The sequence below is a fragment of the Agelaius tricolor genome, unplaced genomic scaffold (assembly GCF_023055355.1).
Source record: "Agelaius tricolor isolate 1412-34295 unplaced genomic scaffold, bAgeTri1.0.p SCAF_12, whole genome shotgun sequence".
In the NCBI taxonomy this organism is placed as follows: domain Eukaryota; kingdom Metazoa; phylum Chordata; class Aves; order Passeriformes; family Icteridae; genus Agelaius; species Agelaius tricolor.
Genome location: NW_027269272.1, coordinates 25,207,501 through 25,224,383, shown reverse-complemented (window position 1 = coordinate 25,224,383; position 16,883 = coordinate 25,207,501). Strand labels below are relative to the sequence as shown.

Sequence of the window (16,883 nt, the reverse complement as noted above, 5' to 3'; positions counted from 1 at the left end):
CAATTTTGGCTGCACAGCTTGTGCAGGAGCTGCTGCTGCAGAGTGGTAGGAATGTACTCAGGAACTTGGCAACTTCTACTGCTGCAAACAGACAACTTGATCAATTTTTTATATACATAAATTACTTGATAATCTGGGGGCTGTCAAGACAGTTTTCTCTGATTTTCAGTCTATAAGAAATCCCATTTGGCTGCTGGTTCAGCACACAATGATGCTTTATATAACACTTCATAAGACGTAGCATTTTTAACATCAATGAGGCAGATTTGTAAGAATTCCATGTTTAAATGTCTCCGTGATATTAAATATTAGACTAAACTAAACAACACAGTGCTAAAATGGAATAAATTGCTCCATAACAAACACCAATTCCATCACTGCCACAATGATGCCATCAAAAGCTGCTCATTTTCAAGGCTGCTTAATGAGCTTTTAGATCTGTGACTTATTTTCAAGACCACAGTGATGTTACAGAAAAAGAATTTGGTTTAAAATTCTACACAGGGAATAATGTGTATTTCTGTCTAAAGGGAGTGAAGAAGGAAATGGGCCAGAGCATGAGAGACTACAGAGTCAGAATACAGGGACCCTGTCATGAGAAATGCCACTCTGGCAGGGAAAATTGGACTAGAGCAGTAAATAAATGCAAAAATCACTGAACCTCAAAGTCTCCTGAAGCAGCAGTCACCAGACAAGCACTGAATGTCCTCAAGTTCCTCCCAGGTACCTGGCAATCCACCCCAGTGTCTCTCCAGCTGGTGATTTAATAGGACCAGCAGCTCCCCAGCGTGCCAGGGTGCCCCCAAAGCAAGGCTTTAATTCTGCAGCCCAGGGACAAAGTGCCCCCAAGCACAGTGAGGGGAAGGAGGCAACTGAGCCCCAGGAGGCTCCAGGGGTGCTGCAGGTTCATGTCCCACACACAGACACAGCTTCTCCCTTCCTGGCACCCCCAGCCAACTGACAGCACTCCTCTCAGGCACCACTGTAACACATTTCTACATCCCACAGCCCCAGCAGGCAGAGAAACCCAGGCACAGCCACGCTGCTAACGACCACACTCCCTCCAAACTGCCTCCATTATTTAACACCCAGCCCTGCTCCCCAGCTCCCCTCCTCGCAGTGATTTATTCATTATTCTAGCTGGTACACCAACACATATTTAAGTTATTCATACCTCTCAGAAGCGAAACCTGGGAAAAACATGAATAATTGATGGCAAATTGGCGCTCTGTGGAGAAATTGGGATGGGCTCCATCCCAGCTGCCAGTGCCCCTTCCATCCCCCTGGCTCTGGTATGTGAGCCAGGCTGCTGGCGGGTGCTCAGCCCTGTCAAGCCGACCGTACAGCCTATTCAGTTACCCTGGAGTTGTCATGTGGAATCAAGCAAACAAATATCTTCTCTCCCTCTGCCCCAACCCCGGTGCTGGAAAACACATCAGGAATAATTCCTCACCCAGCTTAACTTGGGCAGCAGATCGAGTGAAAGTGCTCCCAGCTCGATAGGGAATTTGAATTAGTTAAAAGGATTTATCAACAGCCAGTGGTTACATTCAGTTAATTAATAACCTGCTTAAGAGTAACAAGGAAATTGCAGAAGTTAATATTACTTATGGGGCCTCTTCTCGAAGGCTGGAGCCTCTCGGTGCCTCTGGAGGAGCTTTAGCCCAGAGAGAAGTCAGGGGAGAGCAGGACCCTGAGGAAATGCTCCTTTCAGCTGACACTTGTGGTGTCTCACCAGCTCCTGAGCCTCAGACAGCCCTTCCAAAGGGACCTGCCCAGGTGGGACCCGTGCCCAGGACCTACCTGAGCACCTCCAGAGCTTGGCAGCTGTAACAGAAGTGATCTCCAAAGCATTCCAGAGGCGTTCTGCACACACTTGATCCTTCCCCACCAAGCACGTCCATGCTTTTCCCCTTAGCTTCCCTCTGACAAATGAATCCCAGATTCCCACCAAGTCAAGCTTAACTAAAACTGACCCTAGGGATCTGAGCCTGGCTGTGTCCTCCTCTCCCGGGAGAGCACAGCAGCAAACCCCCACTGGGAGTGTCCCAGCAAGGACATTTTTCTAATAACAGCCAAAGAAATATCAAAGGAACCAACTGGGAACAGCCAAGTGTAAGGTCAAGCACCCTTGGGCAGCTGCTGGGAGAAAGGAAAGCCTGTTTGCCCAAAGATAATGAGGAGAAATGTTTGTACAACTCTTGTTAGGGCTTTTGTAATACTGAAGGAGTTTATAAATAATAGTTTCTTTAAAAAATCTGCTCCTTAGAATACACATTCAGTCACACAGGTCCTCAATTTTGATGGCAATTCTTCCTAATGGCTTTTTTGCTCCTGTTCATTGCACCACAGCCTGGGCAATCAAATACAAAATTAATGGGGAGTGAAGACATTCTTTTAATGATGGTAAAGTTATTATTGTTGTTGTTCTTTAAGGGAAATCCAATTGTGTGTTTCCTACATCGTCCTTTTAGCTCAGGAACGACAGGAACACAGCTTCTCTCCCACTTCCATGAGACTGTAAAAAAGCTTGTGAGATGATGGCAGGACAGAAATACTCTCACCCTGAAATTCATTTTCTAAACAAGAGATTTTAACATAATAAATTTCACAGGGCAGAGGGGCCTGACTAGGAGAGCACAGGCAGGGGGTTGGATTTTATTTCTGCATCTGATAACGACTTTATTCCTTGTACAGCAGGAATTCAGAGCTTCCTTTGCTCATCATGAACCTAATTTTGATTTCTAATAGCAGCCAAAATCACCCAGAGCTGTGGATTCCCCATCCCTGGAAGTGCCCAAGGCCAGGCTGGACTGGGCTGGGAGCAACCTGGGATAGTGGAAGGTGCTCATGGCAGGAAGTGGAACAAGATGAGCTTTAAAGTCTTTGCTGTAATAATAAGACAAACCAAGATATTGTGGCAATAAAGCAAAAAGGTTCACATACATATTTCACCAGCTGAAAGAAGAGAATGTACTTTATGAAAATAGGTTTTTCCCCCATCCTGGAAAAAAAATTAATTGGTTTTAATTTTTATTACAACAGCTACAATGAATGACGCCCTTTTTCAGCAAAGCCCTGGAAATATTTATTTTGTTAGACTTTTAAAAACAAACATCTTGTTAGGGAAGAGACAGGCTATTGTTCTCCCTCTGACTAATTGGGGAAAAGCAACAGAATATTCCATATTCATTACATTTCAATTACATTTCACAAAAATGACTCATGTTATCTTCCACCCAGACAAAGTGTTTTAATTTTAATAACGACAATGCCGACAGCTACAATACTGTTCTTGCAGAACTTTGCTTGTAAATAATTAACAATTGTTGTATAATGACAGAGGGGGGGTTGATAGCTCTATTAATTTCACAGTCAGGCTGGAGTCTCTTTAATTTTGAGTATTCATAAGAGCCCATTCCCCTCCCAACATAAAAGGCTAATGGCAAAATCAGGTTTATGTCCCTGCAGCCTGTCCCAACACCAAAATCCTGTTGGTATGCCAGGAATCAGCCATGGAAAACCAAGGAGAGTTGTGCAGGACTCAGAGATCACACCTCCAGAGGGTTTCAGTGTGGCTAATAATTGTCTGGGCTGGAGGCTGAGATCTGGAACGGGATAAATAACAAGTTTCAAATCCTGCTCTGTGCTGGGGTGGCCTCAGCAGGGGACAGATCCAGGACATGGCACCACTTATTAATGGCCTTTAAATCTGCACTCCAAGCAGAACACCCATGAGTGTTCCCATAACCCACTCATATTCCTAAAATCAGGCAACGTTCCCCTGGTTCTGCTGGAATCAGCCAGGACACAAACACCTTGAGGACCACGTGAAGGTTCCCCTTGTTTCCATACCAAGTCTTGCTTATTCTCCAGTTACCGTGAACCAGCCACAGTCACAGCCCCTGCTGAAATTGAAAGAGGTTTTCCCTGAATAAAACTCTGGGATTATGGCCCAGGTCTTGGAGGAGCCAAACCCTGCCGAGCCCTGGCACTGCTGTTCGGGTTTGCAGGTGGGTATTGCCTGGTGCAATGCTCAGAGCTCATTAACAGCTGCCCTGCTCCGAAGGCTCATTTGCATCACAAACCCAACATCTGCTGCGCCACTGTGGTGATGAAGTTGATCACAAACAGGGGAACTTTGCATACTCATTTCTTTATAACCACTGCTGGTTCAGAGAGGTCTCCAAAATATTCACAAGCAACAGAAGAAGTCACCTCAGCCTCCCTTTGGACAAACTCAAACACACCCAGCCTTGTTTTCACATCCCCACACACATTCACATTTCACATCTCAGGTAACATTTTCATTAACCACCTGCATCATTTCCCCACTGAACGCATGTTTTATTACTTCAGACATCTCCTTCCACTGGCTTGGCTTTCCACAGACAGGGCTTCCTTAATTGAGCCGCATAGTTTATGAGCTCTGCTAATTGAGCCGCATACCTGCGCTGCTGCGGGGGTTTCAGACCCTGAGCCCGACCCAACTCCGAGCGCTGGGTCGGTGCCACTGGAGCCGCAGCTCTGCGCCTTGAGGAGCCCTTCCACAGCCCTGCGCTCCTCAAAGAGGAGCCCTTCCACGGCCCCGCGCTCCTCAAAGAGGAGCCCTTCCACGGCCCTTCCACGGCCCTGCGCTCCCCACAGAGGAGCCCTTCCACGGCCCCGCGCTCCTCAAAGAGGAGCCCTTCCACGGCCCCGCGCTCCCCACAGAGGAGCCCTTCCACGGCCCCGCGCTCCCCACAGAGGAGCCCTTCCACGGCCCCGCGCTCCCCACAGAGGAGCCCTTCCACGGCCCCGCGCTCCCCACAGAGGAGCCCTTCCACGGCCCCGCGCTCCCCACAGAGGAGCCCTTCCACGGCCCCGCGCTCCCCACAGAGGAGCCCTTCTACGGCCCCGCGCTCCCCACAGAGGAGCCCTTCCACGGCCCCGCGCTCCCCACAGAGGAGCCCTTCCACGGCCCCGCGCTCCCCACAGAGGAGCCCTTCCACGGCCCCGCGCTCCCCACAGAGGAGCCCTTCCACGGCCCTTCCACGGCCCCGCGCTCCCCACAGAGGAGCCCTTCCACGGCCCCGCGCTCCCCACAGAGGAGCCCTTCCACGGCCCCGCGCTCCCCACAGAGGAGCCCTTCCAAAGCTCTACACTCCCCACAGAGGAGCCCTTCCACGGCCCTGCGCTCCCCACAGAGGAGCCCTTCCACGGCCCTGCGCTCCTGACGTTCCTGGAGGCTTTTCCCACTTCGGAATACCCGAAGGGCTCAAAAGCCGCATTCGGCTCGCACAGGGTTTTTTAAGGACAAATGAACGAAGCTGCTGCTGACAGCCCGAGGAACGAACCCTCCGTCCCTGAGAGCAGCAGGGAGGAAAACTCACCCAGGAGAGCAAGAGCGGCTATCCCACACAGGAAAAACCCGCCCGACTCCGGGGACCGCTCCGAGCACGCTGCTAGGTCCTGGGTAGGAGCCAGGAGCCTCTAAAAGGGTCCTGGAAGCAGGAAGGAGGAGCGGTATCGATGGGTAACCGTGAGGAGCTGGCGGTCCCAGCTGCCCGAGTTAAGAGCTCAGCAATCAGGGCAGAGACACCGCGTCTGGAGCCAGGGCTGGTTCCGCACAGCATCCAGCTGTTTCTCACCCTAATTAACTCTACAGGCTAACAGGGATTATTAATATTAATCACCCGGCCTCTGAAGCTGCTAACGAAACCAGCTACTCCATAGCAGTGTGAACGAACACAGGGATTTGTGCTGAGTTACAGGGGAGAGAAGCACTACCTGCTCTACAAAGTGCTCACACCTTGCTTGAGCACCGGTGTCCTCCTGGCTACAGAGAGATGCCTCAGTAAGGCACAAAAACCCCTAAAACATCTGCTGAATAAGCTTTCCACCATTAAAGCTGCACCTCAGAGGAGCACAGGGCTTTGAAAGGGGAACAGCTTCCACCAGCAGCTCATTTCACAGCAGCAGCATCACTTGGGAGTGTAAGGAAACCAGGCAGGGGAAAATAGAACAGAGGCAGCACCTCACAGGAAACCTTATTGAAATTAATTCATACCAGCACTGATGTGGGAGGGGCTTGGCAGGAAAAGCTTTGTTTGCTAGATTTGTGGAATTCTTTGTGTAAATAAACACGAAACTGTAGAATGTTGGATTGGAAAATCCTCAAGCTCACCAAACCTGTTGAGGCAAGAGCTGTCAGGTCTAGGCTCACCTGATGTTTGTCCTGATGTTGCTTCCCTAAGCAAAGCTTTCCAACATTCCACAATTAGGAAATTACTCATTAGCCAGAGACTTTTCCCCACTCCATTAAGAACAGAGGACACCAGGTCACTGGTTTGTTCCTGTGTCTGAATTAATGATTCTTTGCTCTCTCAAATGTCTCCTTTTGAAGGAAACATCTCTTTATTTTCATCTCTTTCTCACTCTGCTCATGTTGTCCTGTCCTGTTCCTGAGCAATCCTCACTAACTTTTAATTTCCTCAGTTTCTCTGTGTTTTGGGGGTTCTGTTAGTTTGGGTTTGTTTATGGGGTTGGGGTTTTGGGGTGGTATCCCTGTATCTGTTTTTCCTCCATCATCCTCCCTGACCTGAGAACCTCCTGCTCCAGAAACCAACTCCCTGAATTTTCAACTTATTTTGCAGAGAAACCATTTTCCTCTCATAACTTCAAAATTTAAACCAATAGATCCTGTGAAATAAAACAAGATCTGATCCTTTGTGTCCAGAATGTGGTTCCTGGCTTTTCCCCAGCAGGTCTGAATTTATCAAATCGTGAGGTGTACACATTGCATTAAAGCCACGTAATAGAAAATTCAGTGTTCACCTTTCAAGTCCAACTCAGTAGGAAACCAATTCAATTTTGCTGTCAATTACGTTAGGGAGAAATAGGAGAAAATAGAAAAAAAATCAGATTAATGCATTCTGAGATAAATGGTATTTCAGATAAGTTTAATCTTACTTTTGAGAGGTGCTAACTCATCCACGTGCATCTACATTGAGGAGCCTGGGAGGCACAACACCAAAATTGTTTCAGCTTCATTCAACTGAATTAGGGTTTCCTTTTTTTCCCTCAGCAGGACCCACAGGACAGGACGAGGATTTCAGCTGGGGGCTGAAATTCCATATCCAGTTTAACTGACTTTAACCATAAAGGCAATTTTCTCCTGATCAGAAGTGAGATTGGCCCTCTGGTCTCCCTTGTCAGGCTGTAAATAGATGGTCCCTCTCTCCTCAGGAGGACAAGGATTAAAGGAAAGCAACATGGAAAAGAGATTGGAACCCACGGGAGCTGGGGGTGGAGACCATGAACTTCAGAGATGTTTTCAGGAGGTTCCAGATCTCAGCTCAGCAGATTCTTCTCTTAACTTCAACCATCTGAGTCAGAGTCTCATCTTTGTAATTATTCACTGTCCCATCCCTTAGAGTGGGGCTGAGGCTGGAAGGTGCCTCCAGTGGCCACCAAGCCCAGCCCCAGCAGGGTGGTCAGGGCCACCTCCAGCTGGATTTTGAACCATTTCCATGGCTCTCCCCTGGATTCAGTGCATCCCCATCCTTCTTGTACCGAGGAGTTTGTTTTTCAGAAGTGAAGTGCATTTATCATCTCTCATCCACAGAAAAAAATCCTTCCTGAATGTCTTCAAATCCTTAACATTACTTCACCTGTAAAATGATAAAATCTACTTTGATTTGTCACTCTAACAGTGCCTTCACCCACTCTATATTTTGCTCCCAGGAGGGGTTAATGTCACACATATGTACACACAAAGGATTTTTATAATTTAATAGCGAGGCAACAAAGAAATTCACTTAATGACAAGTTCTTGGACTGATGCATTATTCATTTTGTTATGTGACAGCAGAACAAAACTGTAGCCATAAATATATAATGTTACACAGCACTTTTAATGTCGTTTACATTTATGGAGTAATTGGCTGTCTTCCACATTATCCTCTCTTTAGTCACTTCTTTTTTAAGGGAGTGTCATGAAATGCAGCTCGTGGCATCAAAGATGTGTTTATTCAGGAACAGGGACAGCAACAGGCCTGGATAAACCCAGGAATCTCAATCTCTGTTTCTGAAAACTGTTTTTAGTCTCCGGAAGAATTTTAGAGGTATCTTTACACCATTTTTTCACATACAAATTGCTTTTTTGCTCCTTTTTTCCTATGATTAACATGAGTTTTTAAATCTTCATGAACAAAGGGAGACAAGGTGAGAAAGAGGACCTGTGACAAGGCTACAGCAGAGATCCGAAGGAAACGGGTGGATTCAGGCCAGTTGGACAATGTGCTTGCATGAAGGGTTGGTCCATTCAGGAGCTCCCCTCCTGCAGCCACAGAATCCTGGAGTGCTTGGGATGGAGGGGACACCTAACAAAACCCATTCCTTGCACAAGCCTGCCACCAGAACTGTTACAAACCCTCCTGCTTTTGCCCGTCCCCAACAGATGAGTGTCATGGACAGAACAGGGAATTTCACCGTGCCAGACAAATGCAGCTCAACTGCCAAAACCAACAGTGAATCATTGCCTGAGCAGCAATTAAACTAGAACAATGCAGATACCCAGAGCCTGCCTTTAATCATTCCCCCAGCCCTGTGTTAATTAGCTAGGCTGCAGCAACCACTGACATGATGAGCCTGTATGAGAATAAAAAGTAAAACTGTATTAAAAATTCAGTAAATTATACAACACTCTTCCCTATCAAAATATTCTAAAATATTCATGTTTGGCTTTCCAGGACCTAAAGGGGGCTTGCAAAGAGGCTGGAGGGGCACTTTCCACAAGGGTCTGCAGTGACAGGACAAGGGGGAATAGCCTTGAGGAGGAGAGCGGGGTTAAATGAGATTTTAGGGAAAAATCATTCCCTGTACAGGTGGTCAGGCCCTGGCACAGATTCCCAGAGGAGCTGTGGCTGCCCCTGGATCCCTGGGAATGTCCAAGGCCAGGCTGGACAGGGCTTGGATCCACCTGGGCCAGTGGGAATTGTCCCTGCCATGGCAGGGGTGGAACGGGATGGGATTTAAGGTCCTACCAACCCAAACCATCCTGTTTCTAAAAGGACAAAGATCCCTACAAAGCCCCTAGGATTGTTAATTAGAATTATTTGTATTGCAGTTTTTATTGATCAGATTAAATGCATTTAAGCCAGCAGGGGGGAGCTGATGCCGCACTGGGAAGGTCTCAGGATGCTGCTGCAATTCCCGCAGGTCAGGCGGTGATGCCGCCCCTCTGCCCAGCCCTGGAGGGCACATCTGGGCCCGGGGAGCAGCTCACCCTCTGTGAGCCCTTCCAGCCTTGCCCAGGCTGGGATTCAGGGATTAAACCCGCGCTGTGTCCGGGCCGCAGGAAGGGCCCAGAGCCGCCCGGCGCCGGCGGGCCCGGCCCTCAGGGAGCTGCGGCCGCAGCGCCGCCCGCCCGCCAGCAGGGGGCGCCCCGCGCCCGCGCTCTGAGGCGATGGCGGCGGGCAGGGCCGGGCCGGGCAGGGGCGGCGGCTGTGGGGACCGTGCTGCTCCAGCCATCCCGGCTGTCCCGGCCATCCCCGCCGTCCCACTGTCCCCATGCTCACCTGGTCCCTCCCCGCACGCAGGGTCTCCCTCCAGGCGAGCCCGCAGCCGCAGCCCTGCGGATCCGCACCGGCCGCGCTCGGTCCGGGTCCCCGCTGCCGCTGCCCGGGGCCGCTCCCGGCGCCGTTCCCGGTTTTATTCCCCTGTCCTGCCTCTCCCGTTCCCGTGGCTTCCCCGGGGACCCGCTCCCTTCTCCGCAGGGAAAAGGGGAAGGGCAGCTCTGGGAGCCCCGTTCCTGCAGGGATACGGCTCCCCGGGATGGGATGCTGGGCTCTCCAGAAAGACGCGTCCTTCTCTTCTGGTGTTTGGTATATTATTGTTAATAACACCACAAAATCCTAGATCACAGAATCAAAGAACCCGCACTGGTTTGGGTTGGAAGGGATGGTAAAGCTCATCCCATCCCAGCCCTGCCATGGGCAGGGACACCTTCCACTATCCCAGGTTAAGATAAACTGGGATTGTTCTCTGGGAACTGCCTTGGTTCCCAGGTGAAATCTGGCCAAGCAGAATTAATGACCAGGAGTGTCCAAAATGCTTTCAGAGAACAGTTTTGGCCAAAATCCAGTGACCAGGTTAATACTGGGACATGCTTGCAGAAGCCCTGGCTACTCCATGGCCCAGCTCCACCTTTTCCTTCCCCAGCAGGAATTAAATGATGCACACTGTAAAACTGAACCCCTTTTGGGGCTTGAGCTGCTCTTAACTGCACTTTAAAGACCTTTGGCACACCAGCCAAACACACATCTGACATCCTCATACATCACTTGCAGTCCTGGGTATTTGACATCCAGAGCGCAGGGATGTTCACAGCAGCTGGAAAGGCAGAGGAGCTGTGCCAAATCTCCCAAATCTCTCAAATTCCAGGGAAAACCTGCATTTCCTCATCTGCACTCAGAGGCTCTTCCTAAGCACGTCGATTTCACTTCTAAACCATGGTCTATTTCTGTTTACTCACTCCAGAGTAAGATACTGAAATGAGAAAAAGTGTCCAAGCAAGAGGCTCGGGTTACTGATTCCTTATTCCTAAATTCCTTGGACCACAACAGTGTTGTTTGTAGCTGGACAAGCACTAAACCTTTGCCAAGGGTCCAGGTCACACCTTCTCTGCAACTTCTCCATATGGAAGTAACCAGTGTTTGAGCAGCAATCTCAGACAGAATATGAGGTTACAGGCAAAGAATTGTTATAGGAACATAAGCCATTTTTAATATAATTTTATAATTTGGGGGTTGTAACTGGATGATATTTAAGATCCCTTCCAACACAAACCATTCTATGCTTTTCTCATCACTGACAACTTCAATACTACAGCAAGCAAAGAAATGTTCTGGCAGTCTCCTTATCCTCTTTTCATGTGGAATTCCTGGGTTTGCTCTTCCTGGGACAGGATATTTTGCCAGGGATTTAAGAAAAGTAGCAATTTTTGTAATAGTAAAATTATAGTCTCAGGGACTGGCAACACAAACATTCTGCTGCATAAATATTGAATAATAACAACCCAAAAATCAAATTTAAATACCATGTCTTGTTTTAGTGAGTCTGCTCAGCTGCACAGTGCCAGAATGGGATAAAAAGTACTTGAAATACTACTTGCAACATTTTTTTAAACTTTAAAATTTATTTTCAAAGATGGCTGCAAAGTCTAGTAACTTCCCCAGTATAAGCAGAATAAACTGAATATATCCTCCAGGCTCAGGTGATTTCTCAGTGTATAAATGTATTTTTATTGTTTAATTGGTTTAGGTCCAATGATGACAGTTCTCTGGAGAGGCAGCCAATTCCTGCAGGAAACTTGTTCCAGCATTTAAAGCCTGAAGTCTCATGGAAAGAAAAAGGAGTTTCTGGCTGATGAGCAAAGTGTGTTCTGATTTTACAGGGAATGATACTCTGTGAAAACAAATTTTGAAACTTTTTTGATGTTTGAATAGTTTGCTGCATAATGTGGCATCATTTAGGGAATTTGGGGGCAGGATCACCCTACATTTGCCTTCTGAAAGTTTTTTATGCTTCCCATGTTTCCTGTGGAGTGTTAAATAACACAAACTGTTTGACACTGTGTAGAGTCACTGATTAAGCTGGATAGATTTTAGTGACTTTAAAGCTCACCTGGAATCTGAGTCATAACTTAGTTCTTGTTCACAGCATTGTCTCCAAATTAATTGCATGGAACCAACAAATAGATAAATATTTTATATAAACATATTTTTAAGAGTGAGTAGCATGTTCTGAATAAGTACATTGTAACTTTATCAGAATCACATTGAACATGAAAAATCAGAGAGTTCTGGTCTTAGATTACAATAAATTCCCTGGTTTAGCTTATCCTGGGGCAGATTTCTGGCCCCTCAGTGTCACCAATCACCTCATCCACCACGAGCTCACACTAAAACGCTGCAGTGATAAATCTGGAGTGTTGCACGTTGGATCCACAAAGCGTTTCTCTTTCGTGGAAGTGCAGCTTGTGTCTGGATGAGGAAGAGGAGCAGCGGTGTGTGGGTGAAGCCTGCTCTCCCCCAGAGGGGCTGTGTTTGTTCCCTGCAGTCTGCAGGCTCCTCTGGGCATTGGGGCTGCCTGGAGCTGCTGCGGCCGCCGGGATGTGCAGGGCTCTGCACAGAGGATGTTCAGCATCCCTGACCGGATTTGGGGATTTGCACGGCGTGGGAATGGAGGCAGGCAGCAGCTCCTGGGATTGGAGCCCCATGCAGGAGCGGTGGCTCCTCAGCTGCTCTCGGTCCCTCCCAGCAGAGAGCAGGAGCCTGGCTTGGGCACCTCCTGCAGGAATGTGCCAGGGATGTGTGGGAGGGCTGGCACAGGGCTCGCTGCCATTGTCTGCTCGCTGCCTGCTGCACTCCCCGAAGTTGAAAGTCTTAAGCAGTTCTCAGATTCAAACATGAGTAATCTTGCCTGAAGCCTTTTGCAAAAGCTGCCTTTTTTCTTTTTCTTTTTTTTTTTTTAATTTTATCTTGGATATGTTCCTCTATCTGCATAATACAGATAGAATAATATGCCAGAGAAGCATGTTGTTCATGTTTGCAAAAATATTTGGTGGTTGACAAATGAGCTTGATGTACTGTGCTGTTGTACTGACTTGACACTAATCTCTGCCACTTAGAGCAAATGAGAATAAATCACCTCTCCTCTCTTATCTTCTCCACCCTGAGTTGTGTGTGCACTTGCAGCTCAAGCTGGCTCAAGGTTTATTTAAATCCATGCTCTCCCAGCAATCCTGTCCTGCCAAATCAGTTTGGGTTGGGAAAGGTCAGGAGCAGCCCTGGAGTTGGCACTCGCACAGTGCTGAATCACTTGGTCACTGAGTTCAGGTTTCAGAATGCAGGTAGGACATGACAAAGGAAAAGGGGGAATGATCTCAGCAGCTGAAAATGCCTGGAAGAAAATGGGGTTGACTCCAAAGTCTGTTCCCATAATGGGGATATAATTTACTGGCCTGGTAAAAGGGCTGTGGAGATCAAGTGGAATAAAACCACGCTTGCTCAGCTGTTGAGCTGCAGAAATGTGAGCTGAAATATTAATTGGAGAGGGGCTTTACATTAAAACTGTCATGTTTGTGAACACAGAATTCAGCAAGGCATGTCCAGTGGGCTCAGGTTTGGGATTGCTCCCTAGTCCTCACTGTCAACCTGGATCACAGCTCTCCAATTCAGGGGCTTCAGTGGAGTTGTGAGCCCTCTGTTCATCCTGAGCCCTTCTGTGTTTAACACAGGGTTCTCTTATTCCTGCCATCTATAAACCCAGTCATAATTGCCCAAATATTTACACTGATGTTTATTTCTGGCAGTGATTTGGTGTTTGTCATTCACATTATGATTATGAAGCAACATTTCTGTGCAGTTGAGAGGTATTTCAAATTACTTGCCTACTGAACAAGCAAATGTTTCATTTCCTTCAGATTGTCACTGCTGCTTTTTATGAGAACAAGGACCTAATTATGATTTCACAATTTGTGTACTGTAAGCTCAAGAATCAGAAGGTGACAAAAGGTAAGATTTTACAACAATAAATGTCCTCCATGATGTAGCACAGTCTTTACTGAGAGATTTTCCTACAGCATCTAACTACCTTTTATTTCAATGGGAACCAAAAATAGTGTACAAATTCTGGAGTTCTGAGACCTGTTGCCTCCAGTTTTCCCTTGCTTCTCATTTCTGACCCGCACACATCTGTGAATATTTTCCATGGAGTACTTTCAGTTGATATAAAAAATGCAATAGATTTTTGGAATCTGGTTCCATATTTTAACTGGTTCCATGGTTTTTGTGGAAATGTGTGGGAGTTGAAACCAAGCCTCATTTCTTTGTGGGGTTCAGTTGGTTTCCTCCCCGTTGATTGAAAGTGGGCTTTACTTGCTTATAGCATAAAATATGTTGACATATTCATGTGTCCTGTTTCAATATATGCATTTAAAGAAACATATTCCAGGGAATGAAATTACTGGAGTTGTGCTTGAGCAAATCCTGGTGGTGGCTGGAATGTTCAGCCTGCCCAAGGACTACTGTTTTGTCTGAAATGGAAGACAGCTCTCTTCACGTTGGATCAAATCAAAACCATTAACTCATCAATTTAAAAAAAAAAATTAGGAAAGAAAATCCATGGTACAGCAGAGGTTACAAAAGGCTGAAGTAAACCAGATGCCTCCCCACAAACTAAATGGGGGTAAAGCAGATTCAATATGGAACTGATAATAAACCTGGAGATAGGGCAGTGCTGAGGGGTTTCCTTCCTGCTGCCTCCTCTGGACACAAACCCAGGATCTGAAGCATGGAACGGCCACTGCCTGGTCCAAAACAACCCAGTCATCAATATCTTAGTGAGATTTCATTAATTCACATTCCAAATATCCTGGCTTTTGCAGTTTTTTATCAAGGTGCGTGGCAAGAAAGTTACATTCTATTCTCTTCATCAGTTTTGTTCATTAGCTGCTATTTAATCATAAATTAGATATCATACATAATCCTAATATTAGAGAGAAGGTGAGAATGAACATTTCCTGTCAGGAGCAATGTCCACCAAGGAGTTCCCCAGCAGTTCCTCCACTGCCACCCTCAGCACTGCAGCAGAGAGCAGGGCTGGGCACAGAGCCCAGAAAAAAGGGGTGGAACTTCCACTGCTGCCAAGAAAAAGAGACATGAAATTCTACCTTTACATTTGCATATTTGTACTGCAAACAGAAAGTGACCTCAAATCAACAGCAGATGTTATTTTTCAGCTAATTTGTTTGTGTGTCATTCCAGGCAGTCCCAGCCTGAGGAATTTGGGCCCAGCCTGGACTGCGGGGTGTGGAGCTCTGAGTGGCACTGCCCTCTGTCAGCTGCTCCTCGGGAACCAGCAGCACAGGCCAGCAATCCCGAGGAATAATGTCAATTCTTACCTGCTTCCATAAAAAAAAAAAAAAAATCCCACCCAGAAGTGTCTTGAAAAGTTTGTGTACCTTAAAAAAAAAAAAAAAAACTGGAGGATTTTTTAACAAGGATTTAGCAATCATGTATGTGGATGTTTTTCCCACCCATCCCAAAATAAAGAAGTTATAAAATTGCTTCTTTCAGCGGCTTCCCAGGCTTGTTGTGTCCTTTGGGCCCTGAGGATGCGCTGCTCTGAACTAACAGAACAGAAATGTTGTGTCTCTGCCTGCGGGAAATGCTGTAAACATCCACGTGGACACCACAAAAAAATCAATAAAAGGGGAAAATCACCATTGTACCTGGTGCTGTCAGTGCAGCAGGAAGGTTCACAGCCCATTCCAGCAGTTTGATGGCCCTCCTGCTAATGCCAGGGAAATAATTGTAATCCAGCAGCATGGCCCAGCAGGGAGGCAGCTTATTTTCAAAACACAGCCACAGTGAGAAAACCAGCAACTCTTCAGCTGTGAAAAATGAGGAGTTTGCTTTCTCCAGACAGGATGATTTTTTTTTTCTTGTGGCTCTAGCTACAGTTTTTAGTTTTGATTTGAGTTATTGTGCCCGGGCTTTTTTAGCAGGAGGACTGGATTGATATCAGTGTCATATCCCAAAGCCTGGCAGCACTTTTGATCTGCACTGTTGTGAGATGAAGATTAAACCCTTCCTCGGCCTCTCTGGTCACCTGAAGAGCAGCACTGCCCTGCCTGAAAGGAGCTCTGTCCACAAACCCAGCCGTGGGCTCTCAGTTTAATCCTCGGAAATGCCTCAGAGCATTCTTGCCAAAATCCGTGTGCTTTTCCTGTCCAGAGCTCTCCTGACCCGACTGAAATGCCAGGCTCCATTTGTGGCTGTGGGTGCTGTCTTGTCCTGGGCAGCAGATTCCCTCAGCTCTGTGAGTGCCTTTGTGGCACTTGTTTATTTGATTTTCTGCTCCTTCCAGCGTTGGGCTCTCCCTCACACCAAGCCCTCCTCATCTCAAATCCCCACTTTGATTTTGTGACTGAAAAAAAAGGGGTTTTTTTTTTCTCCATTCAGAGAAGGATGATGAGAATTTTAGGAAAACATTGGTCTTTGATTGCTGGAAAAAGATTGATTGGCAGGGGAAGAATTTACAGCTGGATTTATCAGCAGAAATCTGCTTTCTATGATTGTTGTCATGAGCAAGTAGAAAGTAGAAATATGCTTTCTTGATTGTTGTCAAGCAAAAGGCATCCCACCTTTTCTTTCTCCAAACTATTCCATCATGGGAATAAAAGTTAGAATTAGAGGAAAATTTGTTTTAAATCTGATCCCCTTTTCACCAACATGCCATTGCCTTTCACCACAGCCTCTTCACTATCTGTATATTTTACAAAACCCAACAAACACATCAAAAGAGCAGAAGATTTTACTTTGTCCATTATATACAGATATTTTAATTGATTATGGAAGTGATGAATTAATTTCTAAGCCTATTCATATTCCCTCTCTACCTGAAATGCCACATTATTTTAAAAAAGGTCTGCTAAATACACTGCTACAGCCACAGATTCCTTCAAAACTAGTTACCATTTGGAAAGAGATATTATCCCTGCTGTTTGCGCTCCCACAAAAATGGCATTAACCAGAGATCTAAGCACTGTAACAGTTCCTGAATTTTCAGTGATTTGTGCTGAAACTCAGAAAATTCAGAGCCCCAGAAAGACAGGACAAGAATGACTGAAAGTCTTTGAATGGGTTATACCACAAAATGCTCATATTATCTCTAACTGGCTACTGTGGGGTGCATTTTAACACTTATTTGTATTTATAAAACTGTTATTTTAATAATCTGTGCATAAAATTTGTGTTTAGCTCCAGAGAAGATGCACAGAAGGCACCTTTTACCTGCTCTTTGCCTTGGATATGATGGGAAACTGCACCTGTGGA

At 46.6% G+C, this 16,883-nt stretch overlaps 1 protein-coding gene across 2 annotated transcripts in view; it reads right to left on the bottom strand.

Moving 5' to 3' along the window:
• Positions 1-1,323, bottom strand: part of VEPH1 (ventricular zone expressed PH domain containing 1) — a 58,675-nt gene extending 57,352 nt beyond the window's left edge. For both annotated transcript variants that reach the window (XM_071438224.1, XM_071438226.1), the window contains exon 1: positions 1,175-1,323. The gene's annotated coding sequence lies outside the window, so the exon portion shown is untranslated. The remainder of the gene's footprint in view (positions 1-1,174) is intronic.
• Positions 1,324-16,883: the final 15,560 nt, after the last annotated feature.